General features: G+C 39.3%; 1 protein-coding gene across 1 annotated transcript in view; it reads left to right on the plus strand.

Annotated features, from left to right (window-relative positions):
- Window positions 1–17,529, plus strand: part of ROBO1 (roundabout guidance receptor 1) — a 1,468,549-nt gene that overhangs the window by 83,680 nt on the left and 1,367,340 nt on the right. The window lies entirely within an intron of this gene.

The raw sequence follows: 17,529 nt of genomic DNA on the forward strand, positions 1-17,529 counted from the left end.
TGGTTTCATAATTATCAATCACCTGCAGGGCACAAATGGGGAAAGCTGCTGGGCCTGCACCACTTTAGACATGATTTCCTATTGGAAGTATCTTTCCAAAAATTTTAATTTTGATGCCGGGGACACCTGAAATCTGACTTGTATCTTAGTGCAGACTTCTGGGAAAATCAGTGAGCCAATCACACAAGCAGGGAATTATGTTTCTCGGGGGGCATTCTGTACACATTGCATTGCATTTTCAGAAAAATACAGAGCTGCAGATTGAAACGGAAAGGTCATTTTTAATAACATTCAATTACAATATGACGTGGGTCGCAATTGTATACACTATATTATTTTTTCTTTATTTTCTATTTTATTCCACACAAAGGTGGAGTTACCCTTTAAATGTGGGTGAACTTGCATAATTATTTGTTTGTATCCCATATTTACATTTAAAATAGCCACACAGAAAATCCTAATTATAGTTCAAAATGAACAACAAAAATGTTTGCATGATTTCTCAGAATGCTACTGCTAAGAATTAGTTTTTTCCTTCAAGCTGTGATTTAGATTCAAACTTTAAAAAATGATTCAATAGGAATCTGAACATTCAGACTTACTTTATATTTGCATTAAAAGCTTACTTGTGAGATTTTTATATTTGCCCCTTATTTAGTATTACTTACTTTGCCTGAGTCAAATATGTCAGCCAGAGTTTAATACTGTCAAAAACTGAGTAGAAGTACTCATTCACATGGGTGCGCAAGGCCATACAGAATTTATGTCCATGCAAAATCCTGTCCCTGGAAGTCAGGGATGTTGTGTACAGCTGTCTTTACCAATCAATGACAGAATGCAGCTGTGTGCTGGTAAATGCAGATCTGAGGGAATATACTGCATGCATATACAGTATCTTACAAAAGTGAGTAAATCCCTCACATTTTTGCAAATATTTTATTATATATTGTTATGTGACAACACTGAAGAAATTACACTTTGCTACAATGTAAAGTAGTGAGTGTACAGCTTGTATAACAGTGTGCATTTGCTGTCCCCTTAAAATAACTCAACACACAGTCATTCATGTCTTAACCGCTGGCAACAAAAGTGAGTACACCCCTAAGTGAAAATGTCCAAATTGGGCCCAAAGTATCAATATTTTGTGTTGCCACCATTATTTTCCAGCACTGCCTTAACCCTCTTGGGCATGGAGTTCGCCAGAGCTTCACAGGTTGCCACTGGAGTCCTCTTCCACTGCTCTGTGACAATATCACAGAGCTGGAGACCTTGCACTCCTCAACCTTCCATTGGAGGATGCCCCACAGATGCTCAATAGGGTTTAGGTCTGGAGACATGCTTGGCAAGTCCATCACCTTTACCCTCAGCTTCTTTAGTAAGGCAGTGGTCAACTTGGAGGTGTGTTTGGGGTCGTTATCATGTTGAAATACTGCCCTGTGGCTCAGTCTCCGAAGGGAGGGGATCCTGCTCTGTTTCAGTATGTCACAGTATATGTTGACATTCATGGTTCCCTCAATGAACTGTAGCTCCCCAGTGCCAGCAGCACTCATGCAGCCTTTAGAAATGATACTCCCACCACCAAGCTTGACTGTAGTCAAGGCACACTTGTCTTTGTACTCCTCTCCTGGTTGCCGCCACACACGCCTGACACATCTGAACCAAATACGTTTATCTTGGTCTCATCCGACCACAGGACATGGTTCCAGTAAGTCCTGCTTGACTTCAACAAACTGCAGGCTTTCTTGTGCATCATCTTTAGAAGAGGCTTCCTTCTGGGACGACGGCCATGCAGAACAATTTGATGCAGTGTGTGGCATATGGTCTGAGCACTGACAGGCTGACCACCACCCCTTCAACCTCATGCTGGCAGGACTCATACATCAAAAATGGGAAGGTCCCCCAGTGGGGGTTTTTTTGCGGCATGATGTTCTTGGTAAATAAAAGTAGTTAAATAATATTGAAGTTAAAATCTTTACTTGGTTTCAACATTAATTTACAATAAAATGTACAACATGGTTGGAGCATTTGTAAAAAAAAGTGTAGATAATATACATATAGTACACTCTGATTATACATGAATAAAGAAATAACAGTGGCAAAAATCAACAACAATACAATACATGTTACATCGTAGTTCAATTGCTTTCCGTATGAGTACCCCACTCATACATCTATTTCCCAAAGACATCCTCTGGATATGACGCTGAGCACGTTCACTCAACGTCTTTGATCGACCATGGCGAAGCCTGTTTTTAGTGAAACCTGTCCTGTTAAAGCACTGTGTGGTCTTGGCCACCTTGCTGCAGCTCAGTTTCAGGGTCTTGGTAATCTTCTTATAGCCTAGGCCATCTTGATGTAGAGCAACAATTATTTTTTTCCGATCCTCAGAGAGTTCTTTGCCATGAGGTGCTATATTGAACTTCCAGTTACCAGTATGAGAAAGTGAGAGTAATAAAAACAAATTTAACACACCTGCTCCCCATTCACACCTGAGACCTTGTAACACTAACATGTCACATGACACTTGGGAGGGAAAATGGCTAATTGGGCCCAATTTGGACATTTTCACAAAGGGGTGTACTCACTTTTGTTGCCAGCGGTTTAGACAAATAATGGCTGTGTGTTGAGTTATTTTAAGGGGACAGCAAATTTACAACGTTATACAAGCTGTACACTCACTACTTTACATTGTAGCAAAGTGTCATTTTTTCAGTGTTGTCACATGAAAAGGTATGATAAAATATTTACAAAAATGTGAGTTTACTCACTTTTGTGAGATACTGTAGGTGTGGATATAAGCCACTGAAAGCAGAACGTCTAATATCCTAGAAAACACTCAGCATCTAGGAGAATAATTGGAATAAACAATTAGAAACAAAAGTTACATTTTAGAATTTCTACTCTACTAAGTTTAAAATGGTGTTAATTTATTTATTTTTTTACTGTACCCAGAAGAAAGTTTCTGTGCCCATGCATACATGTATTCGTTTCACAAGCTGCTTTCACAGTTACTGCTGTAAAACAAATCTGTTTTACTATCCAAAAAAAAAATCAGTTTCACGGAAGACATATGAATTGACTGTTAGAGAGAAGGATAAACTAACTGTTCCTACTGACCAATAACGGTGATATAAACAGCAATAACAGATGGCTCTTTGAATTTAACAGATTGCATGAGAGGACACACATGGATTCGGAAATGTACATGGGTACGGAATTTTAAGTCAAACTCCTATGGGGAAGTACAGCTGCATGATGTTATTCTGACCATATTTGCAAGGATGGACATGCTGTGACTGCTAAAATAGTTTTTATTAGGTATTAATTATTATATTAAATGTGTAAAGCTATGAATTGCCCATAAATAGGTATAGATAAAGAATAAATGCAGGATGGGGTATTAACTAAAGTATAACTCTGAGCTTAAATTGTTTTGCCCCTATTCCTTCTGTTTCTTCCTCCCTAGTTGCCCCCCAATAAGCATTTTTAAAGCGGGAGTTCACCCGAATTTTTTTTTTTTTAACATTAGATTGATGCTCAATTTGTCTAGGAGAATCGGGTAGTTTTTTTAAAAATCGAAGCAGTACTTACCGTTTTAGAGAGCGATCTTCTCCGCCGCTTCCGGGTATGGTCTTCGGGACTGGGCGTTCCTATTTGATTGACAGGCTTCCAACAGGCTTCCGACGGTCGCATACATTGCGTCACAAGTAGCCGAAAGAAGCCGAACATCGGTGTGGCTCTATACAGCGCCTGCGCATCGACGTTCGGCTACTTTTGGAAAATCATGATGCGATGTATGCGACCGTCGGAAGCCTGTCAATCAAATAGGAACGCCCAGTCCCGCAGCCCATACCCGGAAGCGGCGGGGAAAAGGTCGCTCTCTAAAACGGTAAGTATTGCTTCGATTTAAAAAAAAACTACCCGATTCCCCTTGACAAAATGAGCATCAATCTAATGTTAAACATTTACTTTTCGGGTAAACCTCCACTTTAAGTTATGGGTATCTATAACTACAAATTTTTTTGTGCTTAAGATTGGGACTGAATATTATTTGCACTAATTGATATTTCACAATATTTTTTAATCATATGTTGTTTGATAATGTTTTATGCACATTTGTTTATTTGATACCGATTAGTGACTTCAGGAGTGCAGTCCTATGATTTTTATTGTTATTTTTACCCATATAACTACTAAGCATGTACTTTATCATTTACTGGAAAATAAAATTCTTATCTGTGCTGCCAATAGGAGGAATATGCTGAATTAAGAAAATCCGTTGTAGGAGTTGGAGGAAGGAAAACTGGTTGGAAAAATAACTAATCCCCCCCCCCCCCCCCAAATTAAATTAAAAAGGCATTGAAGAGACGGGTCACTCAATGTGCTAAGACTAGGCAAGAACGACTAGTCTTTTTAAGAGCAAGTACTGGCACTCTCTCACTCTGCACAAGATATTTTTGGGAAGTGGTGTAGTGGGACTTTTAAACTAGATGGACAGTTTACTGCAATGGTAGCAAATTCCATGGCCAGAGATCAGCCTTAATGCACCAGCAACAAAACACATCTAGATTTACTAATATGTATGATTTAGGGATGTTCAAACCATAAGGCAGTGTTTCTTAACCTTTTATTAGTCAATACACTCAATACACAAATGATGGGCAGTCTGGAGGCACCCTTTTCTAAAATGTCAAATCTATTCTAATAGTTTTACAAAATGTAGCAAAATCCACAAGTCCAAGTAGGACACCCAACGTTAGCGGTGGATGTATTCTTCCAAAGCAAATACAATTTTGCAAACTGGTATTGACTAGTATTCCAATGTTTCTCTCATCCCTCAGTTTTTCTCCATCACCTAATGGAGACCACAAAGCTGATGGAGAGGGGCGGGGGGTCAAACAAGGATGCTATGCAGGCGACTGACATCCTCCTTATCAACTGATGATGTCATTGGTCGTTAGGAAGCCGGCAGCTAGAAGGTTGTAATGGTGCAGAATAAAAACCTGCGACTTAGTGTGAATAAAAAGCCAGCCTTCATCCACAAGTTGACTTGTATACAATTTTTGGTAATTTTTTTAAGTGCCAAGGCACTCCAGTGCCAAGACACTCCTGAAGAAACCACAAGGCACCCTGGTTAAAAAAAGGCTGTCATAAGGTATAGAACTGTGTGCACTGCAGTAATGCTCATTGCTGCGCAATTTGACATGCATTGTGTTGCCTTTTGGAAAAATCTCATTCAACCGATTCAGATTACATTGGGCAAAACACCAAACTGCAACATACAGGAAGCCTTGCCATGCAGCACAGGAGTGGGAACAAGTGCATCTATTTAAAAGAATGATATTTCTAAAATTTGTATATTTTGCCAATTTGGGAAACAGCAAAATGCAAGACAGCATGGTCAATAAAAATGAGTCCTGAAAGTGTTTTATTTCCTTCTTATTATGTGTAGCTAAAAAAGAAATGCATTATAGCATAACATCTAATCATCTAACATAAGGTTGTCATATGAACCCGGAAGTAAATCTTCCTTTCAGGAGTTTGAATTCATAGCAGGCTCTTGTTGAGAGTTCGAACCTTGGCACATATTGTGTTCAATTTAACACTCCAATATAGCAATTACATTCAGAGAGGTTTTGCAGGATACAGCAAGCCAATACAGCCATGAATTTGCATCATCTAGCTAAACTGACATACTCAATTTACTATAGAAGAAGAGTCGTTTTATCACTATGATATGCTAATGGATGACGGGGGAGGTACAGTTTTAACCACATAAGCCCCAGACCATTTTGTTGCTAAAGGACCAGGCCTCTTTTTGCGGTTCTGCACTGTGTCGCTTTAACTGACAATTGCTCTGGTCATGTGACATGGCTCCCAAACAAAATTGACGTCCTTTTTTTCCCAACAAATAGAGCTTTCTTTTTGTGGTATTTGATCACCTCTGCGGTTTTTATTTTTTGTGCTATAAACAAAAATAGAGCAACAATTTTGAAAAAAAATCAATATTTTTGACTTTTTGCTATAATAAATATCCCTAAAAATATATATAACAATTTTTTTTCCTCGGTTTAGGCCGATACATATTCTTCTACATATTATTGGTAAAAAAAAAATGCAATAAGCATTTATTGATTGGTTTGCGCAAAAGTTATAGCGCTTACAAAATAGGGGATAGTTTTGGCATTTGTATTAATAATTTGTTTTTACTAGTAATGGCGGCGATCTGCAATTTTTATCAGTACTGCAACCTTATGGCAGACACTTCGGACACTTTTGACACATTTTTGGGACCATTGGCATTTTTATAGTGATCAGTGCTATAAAAATGCATTGATTACTGTAAAAATGTCACTGGCAGGAAAGGAGTTAGCACTAGGGGGCGATCAAGGGGTTAATTATGTTCCCTAGGTGTGTTCTAACTGAAGGGGGGGTGGGACTGACTAGGGGAAATGACAGATCGCTGTTCATACATTGTATGAACAGACGATCAGTTATTTGTCCCCTGAAAGAACCGGGAGCTGTGTGTTCACACACAGCTCCTCGGTTCTCGCTCTGTAACGAGCGATAGTGGGTGCCCGGCAGTGATCACGTCTGCCGGGCACTCGCATCGGCACCAGGGGGCGAGCAGGGGGTGCGTGCGCGCCCCTAGTGGCCGCAATGCAAAATCACGCAATATTACGTGGTTTTGCGCAGCCGAGCCGATCTGCCCCCCTAAAACTGCGGTGGGCAAGCGATTAAACAAAAGGAACACTCTCTAGGATTGTAGATTCACTATGCCAGCAAAGGAATCCTCTTGTAGAGTAACCACATGTGCAAAATATATGGGAAAAGATCCATTGAGGATTACAACTTCATTTAATGGCTATTGGGAGGCAGATGATGTAAAATACCCAATAAGAAAGTATTTTACTTTTTAGTTGTGACTGCTCAGAAGTAATAGTGCAACTTTTTTTTTTTTTTATAAAGGATATTGCAGGTAATGGGAAATTCTACTGCACAGTTCTCATAGGGGGGTCCATTTGGCCCATTATTAGTTCACTATATGGTGATCAGTTTGCAACTATCCTTCCAGTGTAACACTTCCCTGAGAATGACTATTGCAGGCATATCCTCAAATATAAATACTTTGCATATTTTAGACAGCTGACAGAATTACAGCACATTATAATGCAGTGAGATTATCCACTTGAAGACCAGGCCTTTTCTGTCATTTTTGGTTTACAAGTTTAAATCAGTGTATTTTGCTAGAAAGTTGCTTATAACCCCCAAACATTATATCATTTTTTTTTTTTAGCAGAGACCCTAGGGAATTAAATGGCAATTGCAATTTTTTATGCAACACAGTATTTGTGCAGCGGTTTTTCAAACACAATGTTTTTGGGATTTATTTTTTATTTTTTAATGAATAAAAAAAACAGAACACAAAATATACCCCATTTTTAAAGATGTTGTGCTGAGTAAACAGATACCTAACATGTCATGCTTTAAAATCACACACGCCCGTGGAATGACGACAAACTATGGTACTTAAAAATATCCATGGGGGATGCTTTACATGCCTTTACAGGTTACCTGTTTAGAGTTACAGAGGAGTTTTAGCTCTAGAATTATTGCACTTACTGTACTCTATCTTTTGTGGCGATACCTCCCATGTGTGGTACGAACACCATTTACTTATGCGTGCGTGACTTACGAATGCGTTTGCTTCTGTGCACAAGCACAGAGAGATGGGGGTGCTTATTTTTTTTCTTATCTATTTTCATTTTTATTTTTACACTGTTATTCTTATCACAAGGAATGTGAACATCCCTTGTAATATAAATAAGGATATCGGGTCCTCTTTATGGAGAGATATTGGATCAAAAAGACCCCAGATTTGTCCTTTACCTTAAAGTGGTTGTAAAGTCAGAAGTTTTTTTTTCATATTGATGCATTCTATACATTAAGATAAAAAACCTTCTGTGTGCAGCCACCCCCCTCAGCCCCCTTCAGCCCCCCTAATACTTACATGAGCCCCGTCTAGTTCCAGTGATGTCCATGAGTGCCACAGCCATCTGGGATTCTCCTCCTAATTGGCTGAGACACAGTAGTGGTGTCAATCAAAATCAGTTAGCCAATTAGGAGAGAAATGGGACAGGCCGAGAGAGGAGAGCTGTGACTTGACTCAGGTAGAGGAGGATCTGGGCTGCCCTGTACAAAACCATTGCACAGAGCAGGTATGTATAACATGTTTGTTATTTTTAGAGAAAAAAAACAAGACTTTACAATCACTTTAAAGCAAAAGATAAAAATATTTTCTTGATCTTTTGCTTAAAAAAGTTTACTTCTGACCTGGAGGTGACCAAAGATGATCTAGCCTTTTATTGCCCCTTTGATCAGCTGGCAGCACCATCAGGCGAGCCAGTGGAAACAGTAAGGCCCCATACACACAACAGAGGAACTCGACGTGCTTGGCACGTCGAGTTCCTCGTCGAGTTTTGGGATGAAGCCGCCGAGGAGCTCGGCGGGCCGCCTTCTCCCATAGAACAACGAGAAAATAGAGAACATGTTCTCTATTTTCTCGTCGAGCTCCTCGGCGGCTCCATCGAGCCAAAACTGTACAGACGACAGAGTTTCTCGGCAGAATCCGGGTTTTGACCGAGTTTCTCGGTGAATTCTGCCGAGAAACTCTGTCGTGTGTACGGGGCCTAAGACTGCGAAACACCTCTGAACGACGGTATGCTCAGCACACTTTTTAAGAGAAAGTCAGATGCCAGCTGAAAAAAAAAATACTGGGGTTATGGCTGAAAGCTTGAGTCATAATCCCGGTAAACCACTTGGAAACCACACTGTATTTATATGTATTGCAGTCGGCAAGTGAATAAGTCTGCCCACATTTTTAACTGAGTTTGGTTGGAATCTGCTACTCTATAGCATAGATTGTAAGTTATGCATGAAAGTACTAGATAAACATATGCACCGTGGTGTCATTTTCATAGGACAGATGTAATCATGCTATTCCTTTGATACATTTTGATAAAGTGGACCTGAACTTTGTTAAAAAAAAAGGTAAGAAGAATGCAAAGGGTTTAGACACCCCCATTTACATGAATCAACCCAATACTGATACCATGCCTCAATCTGACGTATGTTCTTTATAGATGGACGAGGCCATCTTGGTAAAGGAAAGGGGTCTTGCTTTCTAATGTTAGAGCTAGGGCTTGGGTCAATGGGGTCCCAGTGACATAATTGACCATATGTGATTATGTCCATATGGTAATTTTTTTTAATTTAAGGACTCCTAAAACATAAACAACAAGTATGTCTTTATATACACTTTTTTTTTTTTTGTGAATGAGTAGGGGTACTATGATTGGGGCTACTCCTAAGAGCCGGTTCACACTGGGGCAGCACAACTTGTTGAGCGATTCGCAAGTCAATCTGTCCACGACTTCAGAGGCGACTTGCAAAATCACTTCTGTATTGAAGCCAATGCAAGTCGCCCTGAAGTCATCCCAAAGTAGTACAAAAACCTTTTTCTAAGTCGGAGCGACTCGAGTCGCTTCTATTAGAACGGTTCCATAGTACAGAACGGAGCGCGACTTGTCAGGCAACTAAGTCGCCTGACGAGTCGGCTCTTACTCATTCACATGGGGGGGTTATCTGGGTTCCCTTTATTGTTATGGCTGCAGAGCCCCATCAATACTAGGCCAGGGTTTGGGGGAAGAAGCCCTTGTCCTTGTCATCAAAATAATGACAATATACTTTGATGGGGGGGGGGGGGTTTCCTGTGGGAAAGTTGTTGAGGGCATTTGGCTTGGTAAGGTTGTTAAGGAGTGGGAGAGCACATTCTCACCCCCCTTTCTTGACCTTAACTTTCTGTGTAGACCCCCCTTTAAAGTCCAGAATGTAGGGGAACGGCATGCATGTTTTTTGTTTTTTTGCATGGAACCCCCTTTAGGCCTTGTACACACGTTCAGTCTAAACCGATGAAAATGGACTGAAGGACCGTTTCATTGGTCCAAACTGACCGTGTGTGGGCCCCATCGGTCAGTTATCCTTCGGTCCAAAAAAATAGAGCTTTAAAATTGAACCGATGGACGCCTAACCGATAAGTCAAAACCGACGGTTAGTATGCAAAAGCATCGGTTAAAAACCCGCGCATGCTCAGAATCAAGTCGACGCATGCTTGGAAGCATTGAACTTCATTTTTCCCAGCACGTCATTGTGTTTTACGTTACCGCGTTGGACTCGATCGGTTTTTTAACTGATGGTGTGTAGGCACATCAGACCATCAGTCAGCTTCATCGGTTAACCGATAAAACAGTCCTTCAGTCCGTTCTCATCGGATGGACTGATCGTGTGTACAGGGCTTTAGACTTCATACCAGACCCAAGGGAACTGGTTTGAATTAGGGGGGAATCCCATGTTGTTTTTGTGTGGGGGTCCCCCATTAACATCTATATCAGACCCTTATCTAGGATAAGGTTCTGGTAAAAATGAAGGTCACTTTGTTAACAAACAGAAACAAGTGCCTTGAAGCTCCCAGGGTCAAACATCCTCCAGACATGTTTTTTAAAGGAGTTTTGTATTTTTATTGTTTCGCTTTACTTTAAGCGTTACTAAAATTGCTGGTTCCTGCTAAATAGAATAATAATACAAAAATATGCTTTGGAACATGTCCCCAGGGTGGTGCCCAGACACCCATGTTGAATAACCTAGAATATGGCCTCTACTGTTTTTTAACATTTACTTCAGTGAGGTTGGCATTTAGCACCTGAACTTTTATCATGATTCAAACTGAACCCAGGTATTTTTGGGTCATCAGTAGTAGTAACATCATCAAACCCCACTCCAAATCTTGTGAGAATAACAGTCGGGGCATTAGAGCATTGATGATCCCACAGTGAAAATATGCAAATATTAGACTACAGGGCCCGGATTCAGATAGATTTTCGTATCTATCGGCGGGCGTAACGTATCTCAGATACATTACCCCGCCGTAACTTAGGGCACAAGTTCCGTATTCAGAAAGAACTTGCGCCCTAAGTTAAGGTGGCGTAGCGTATGTGGTCCGGCGTAAGCCCGCGGAATTCAAATTATCCATGCAGTGGGCGTGTTGTATAGTAATGAAGGCTGACCCCACGTAAATGACGTTTTTGACTAACGGCGCATGCGCCGTCCGTGAACGTATCCCAGTGCGCATGCTCCAAATTACGCTGCAAATAGGCAATGCTTTCGACGTGAACGTAACTTACGTACAGCCCTATTCATGAACGACTTACGCAAACGACGTAATCGACGGAAAATTTGACGCTGGCCCGACGTCCATACTTAACATAGGATACGCCTCATATAGCAGGGGTAACATAACGCCGAAAAAAGCCTTACGTAAACGACGTAAAAAAATGCACCGGGCGGACGTACGTTTCTGAATCGGCGTATCTACCTAATTTGCAAATTCCTCTCATAAATCTACGGAAGCGCCACCTAGCGGCCAGCGTACATATGCAGCCTAAGATACGACGGTGTAAGAGACTTACGCCGGTCGGATCTTAGGGAAATCTATGCGTAACTGATTCTAAGAATCAGGCGCATAGATAAGACCCCGCACACTCAGAGTTACGACGGCGTATCCGGAGATACGCTGTCGTAACTCCTATCTGATTCCGGGCCCAGGTTCTTAAGTACAGTTAAATGACAAATCATTCAGGACAAAATTCAAGACATACAATTCAAGACAGGTAAAAAAAGGTTACATTTTTAGGGTATTACTTAGGCACAGTTTAGTAATCCTCACTGTTGAGTTGAGTAAGTGCACACTAATCCTGCAGCCACTTAAACACAGAACAGACCTGGACAATCCAACAAAGCTACACTAATTACAGTGAGCCAAAACTAAATTTGTCTAACATTGAAATGCATTTCCACTGGATACAATGAGCCAGAATAACATGTATATAATCCTAGCACTTATCTATGAGGGTGATATATATATATATATATATATATATATATATATATATATATATATATATATATATATATATATATATATATATATATATATATATATATATATATATATATATATATATATAGATATATAGATATATATATATATATATATATATATATATATATATATATATATATATATATGCAATATTTGCAAGCAGTACTATTGTATTTTAATTAATACATACTTACAAGCAGTAATTTTTGCCTTACATCCACAGCAAGGATTTTTTATTTATTTTTTATACATTTTGCTATCTATGGACCCTATTTTTCAGTGTCTAAAGGACAGGCTGTTCTTGTTGCCTATAGCAACTGATCAACTTGTAGTGTAGGAAAATGAATTAAGGAATCTGTTTAATTGCTATGGGCAAGAAGAACAATCTGTCTTTGGGATGCTTTCATAAATAATGTCTTATAATAATTAAGCTAGTAAGCAAGTTTTCTTTCTCGTCTAAAGAAGTCTGGATATTTGAATTGACTGATATTATAGAAATTATAGAAACTGATTCTCCATATCAAGAAATTAAGGCCATTTAATTACATTGTATTTCTATCCACAATGAATGTTAATCAGTTCTCTGCAGCATTAATTAACCAGTCTGAATCTTTTTTTGTGGAATGCTAACTAGGAGATATGCACACACTGCCAATGCTCAATCAGTTATAAGAATAAAAAATTGGTTTCTTTCATGGGTGAGTAAGTAACTGAAAAGTTTCAATGGATAAATGAATATTAATCAAAAGTCCACTGGATGGATAAAATGAAATACGTGTGAGAGTCACAGAAGCTATTTCACTATGAATGACTATATAAAACCAATTGTAACTGATAACACTTTCTTAATAACCCTAATCTCCTATATTTTGACAGGATTAAAAATTATAATTATGTATTATTCTAAAATTATATCAGTGCTGGGCTGGCCTATGAACAAATCCATGTCAATAGATTTCCATTGAAAACAATACACTTTCAAGATGGCGTATCCTGCTTTCAGCTTTTTAAAAACAAAACATTTGGTTTCTGATATAAAGGTAGATATTTCCGAATAAAATTAATTGTGTGCTATTTTTTTGAATCCACAAAAAATGACCTGAACTTGAATCTGAAATCATAAATCTGGTGATTTAACCCCAACTCTTTGACTGCCCCCTCCTTGCCCCCAGATACTCCTAACTAGGCTAGAAAATTCCTTTACCTAAATTAGTAGTCACATATCATACTGGAACCCAAGTGCAAAGAATTAAAGTGTTTTTTTTTTCCAGGGATTTTTTTCTTAGATAATAGGTGCAGAAACTCCCCCCTCCTCAGTCACCCCTTGTCTCCACCGCCTACCCACCTCTGAGCACCAGCCCTACCTACCTCCCAGTACCTTCCATTTTAGAGAATACAGAACCAAGTTTCATTTTGTGGTGCTAATAAATTTTTATGGAATTTGTTATTGATACCTATAAAGGCAGTAAAATAGATCCCCTGCCACCAGAAATAATAGATCCCCCCAGCAACAGTAGATTCCACCAGTAACAATAGCCCTCCAGCAGAAATAGGCACCCCTCTCCACATCAACATCAGATCCTCCTCACAACAATAGACCCACCCCCTAACTCAGCAACAATGTACCCCCTGCAACAAATACCACCCCAGCAACAATAGACCCCCCAGCAGCAACAACAGATCCCCCAGAAGCCAACATCAACATATCCTCCAGCACACCCTAGCACCTCTTGCCATTACACACATTCTGCTCTGGAGGTGCATTCCCCCATGTTCTGTTCCCATTAAAAGAAAGGCCTGTTTTTTTCAAGTGTCCATGTGTCTTTCTGGGGCAACTAGGACATTTTTTAGTGGCTACCCAGCATTAGGGTCTTCTGAAATTTAGGAAGACTGCACAGCATGATGACATCCCAACAAAGTAACCAGTTGGCGTGGACACATGCTGTACTGGATCACCGTGACTGCATCACTTCAGGATGTGGCATAGGAGAGGAACCCAAATGGTAGCGAAAAAACAAGGAGGTGGGAAAGAGGGAGGAGAGCTTTGCCCGGAATTTTTAAAGGTCTCTTTTGTTGACAGAAATGTGTAGGTCGCTATTGTTATCCTCTTCTGAAAATGATAGTTGCCTGGCTGCCAGTTTGAATTGTATGGCTTCAGCGGGTTTTAAATTATGGACTTAAAGTTTGACAAGTGTGTGGATCAGGCGTTCTGAGTTTACTCTTTGACTTCACTGACTGCATGCTTTTTCCAGGTCAGATATTAGGGAATTAGTAGGGTAAGAGGGTCCACATGACAGCCAGTTAACTTTGATTTGATTTGATTTGATTTTTTAGATGGAAGTCAACTATAGCAGCCTTCATACTCCTCTTTCCTTTAATATATATATTTATATATATATATATATATATATATATATATATATATATATATATATATATACAAAATGTTAGTAGAAGTAAAAACCTAAACAAAGTGGAGCTCTGTATAACAGTAGTTTTAAGTAATCAAACAGGATCATATGCAATATTCATAAGCCAAGAAAAGGGATAAACACTGTTTATTAAAATATATATCTTTTTTTAATTCAGTGTAAAACTTTCAAAGCCACCAGTTCTTCAAAGGGAAGGGTTCATCACTGAAAATGCTGCCAAAATACACATAAAATACATAAAAGCTTTGTGCGGCCCCTTAATCATCTGATAAATTGAATATTCCTCAAATTTGTAAATGCTGTAAAACTCAACATACATTCATTTGTATTTCAAAGCAGTGTAAAGCTGATAAGCTAATTGGTTCCATTTAAATTTTTCTACTCTTGTGATGGATCACTGGTAGAGAGATCTACTGGACATCATCAGCAGTGGAGGTAATTCCTAATTCACAGTGAACATCAAGATGCTGACTTGATTTTTACAGAAACAGGGTCATTGTCCTAAATCATACTCCATGAGAGAACCGTTAATGCAAAAAACGTCCCCATTTTTTTTTTTAGACCATTGCTAAAAAAATAAGTATGGAAGTGTAATTCTCCTCTTATCATCTATATAATCCTAGCATATAAGTAGATATCACAGTAACTAAAGAAATGTGGCTTCATGTTATGTTGATTCTAGCCCATATGCCGAATCAGAAGTAGACTGTATCTTATCATGGGAAATAAAAACATTAATAAAATTTTTCTCTTCCCCATGTCAAAAAGAACTAGCCACACACCCCCTGTAGGTCTGTTTGGATGGTGAGCTCACTGCTACATTGAGAAAAGCCTCTATAGGAATCAAGGGTGGAATAGATTTTTCTTAGTATGATAGCACAAAAATCAACATCAGGTTCTCCCACATGTTATTTTTTGAGTTTCTCCCTAAGTGAAGTGAACTAGTAAGCCCTACCTACCTTCTGCGATGCAGAGGGACAACTTTTAGCTTAAATAATTACAAAAATAGAAAAGAACACCCCTGATTACTGGAAAGGGGTTACCATTTGAAGGTTTTTTTTTATTATCCCAATATTTTGGCAAATTTGGGAGAGTCATTGCAGAAAGCAAAATTGGGATATTTTTGGGTTGTTTTTAGGCACAATGGGTTTTTACAAAAAAATAAAGAGGCTACAGAAGCTCCTTTCAACTACCATGGACCTGTTTTTGTGCAAAAACATTTTCCCTTATTTTACAATTACAAAGTTGGGAGCTTCGTAAAAAGTTATGATAGTGAGATCCTTTGGACCTCCATTGTTGCAATATCATATATAGAAAATAAAGTAAATCTTCCTGATGGTCTGGGTTGGATCTGATCCTGCATGATCAAATCTACGTGTGTTTTATGTTAGGGTTTTCTTCTTGTCTGTTATGTTGGGTTTATAAAGAAACAAGGAAACTATCTGCAGGTGTAATCACACTGTGGTCCAGAGGTGTATACCAAAAAATAAATAAAAATGTATTTGGTTTGAAAAGGACAGGTTACAATTTGTACCTGTTCCTTCCAGTAGATGTTATTGTGGAAAAAGTAACAAAGTTTTTTGTTTTATTGTTAGTAACCTCTAGAACTCATCCTAATTATACTGCAAAGTGCAATTGTTTCCCTTTAAAGCAAACAGACAGCGTCACTGCTGTGCACTGCAACTGTTTATGCTCTACGTGAATCAGGATATTGGCATTTTGGCTTTGTTAAATCATGCCATACCTCCCTCAACGATTTGTAATCAGTATGCCAGCGTGAATAATAGAGTTGGATTCATAGCCAGAGCTGCATTTATCGGCATATATAAACATGGTCAATTTTATGAAAAAAATATAAATGCACATAATTTAAATGCCCAGGTAATGCATTAATACAGGATTCATTTTTTTTTTTTTTTTTTAGTAGAATATATTTTTTCTACTGTCACAATATTTTTCTTTTACCTATTTCTAAAGAACACATTCAATTACTGCTGCTGCTTGAATGTTAAATTATCATGGATAACCTTTATCTTCAAGCTTCTGTGATCAGACTTTCCCAATCTTCTCTTTTATTTTTGTTTCTACTTGCTGTGACACCCATGAGATTTGAATGTCCCAGTAAGTCTGTTCCTATTATAATAACCGTGTGTTGTTTTCTATCTAAGATTCATGAAAGAGGTTGTTTATTGAGTTGTCTGAAACTTTTAATTATCTGTAAAACAGATCAGACAGGTTAGAAAACTTTGTCTGATGACTACTGTTTTCCATAGGAATAGCCGGTGTGGAGGCGTCTGCAGTTTGGCTATCCCACCCCTCTCCATAGGCATATACACAAATGGTTGTCAAATGTGACTGCTTGTGTTTAAGGGAGCACTAGCTAGAACAGGGGTGCCCAATTAGTGGCCCGGGGACCACATGTGGTCCGCAGGGCCCTCTGATGTGGCCCGTGACCTCCTTCTCTGGGTTGGTGGATTTGCAAGCCCAGATCATGGGTTGCGGAACCGTCATCCCAAAGCACCTGTATTGTTAATGAAGCCAGCGGTAGGGAGAGCAATCGGCTGTGGAGCAGAACTGTATAAGCTGATGCTTCCTGTATAGCGCTCTGCCTGGAGACAGCAGGCAATACCTGAATGGAAGACTGTTATTAAAGGTCAGTTTATTGTTAAAATTGCAGTGTATGTATAGGCATATCTGTGCAGTGGTTACTGGGTTGCAGTAACTGTGATCCGCAGGTGAAGTGCACCTTCAGGTTACCTGCACCGAGGCATAGACTTCTGTGTTTACCTGTGGGTTTGGTGAGCTTTCAGAAAGTGCACCACACCTGCAGGATAAAATAGAAGTCTATGGCAAGTGTAGCTAACCCACAGGAAAGTCACAGGTGCACTGTGCTGCATTAATGTGAAAACAGTCTTAGGCCCATTTCACACATCGGTCAGACCCAATTGGACCCTCCATTCACCTCTATGAAACTGCAGATGTAAATGGATTTGTGTCCATTTACACCTGCCTACCTCCAATCTGATCCGCTAAAACAAAAAACAGGGGAACCATAGAGTAGAGTGGGCTGTGTCCGTGTCAGCTCTGCATATGATTTAT

The sequence above is a fragment of the Rana temporaria genome, chromosome 2 (assembly GCF_905171775.1).
Source record: "Rana temporaria chromosome 2, aRanTem1.1, whole genome shotgun sequence".
Classification (NCBI taxonomy): Eukaryota; Metazoa; Chordata; class Amphibia; order Anura; family Ranidae; genus Rana; species Rana temporaria.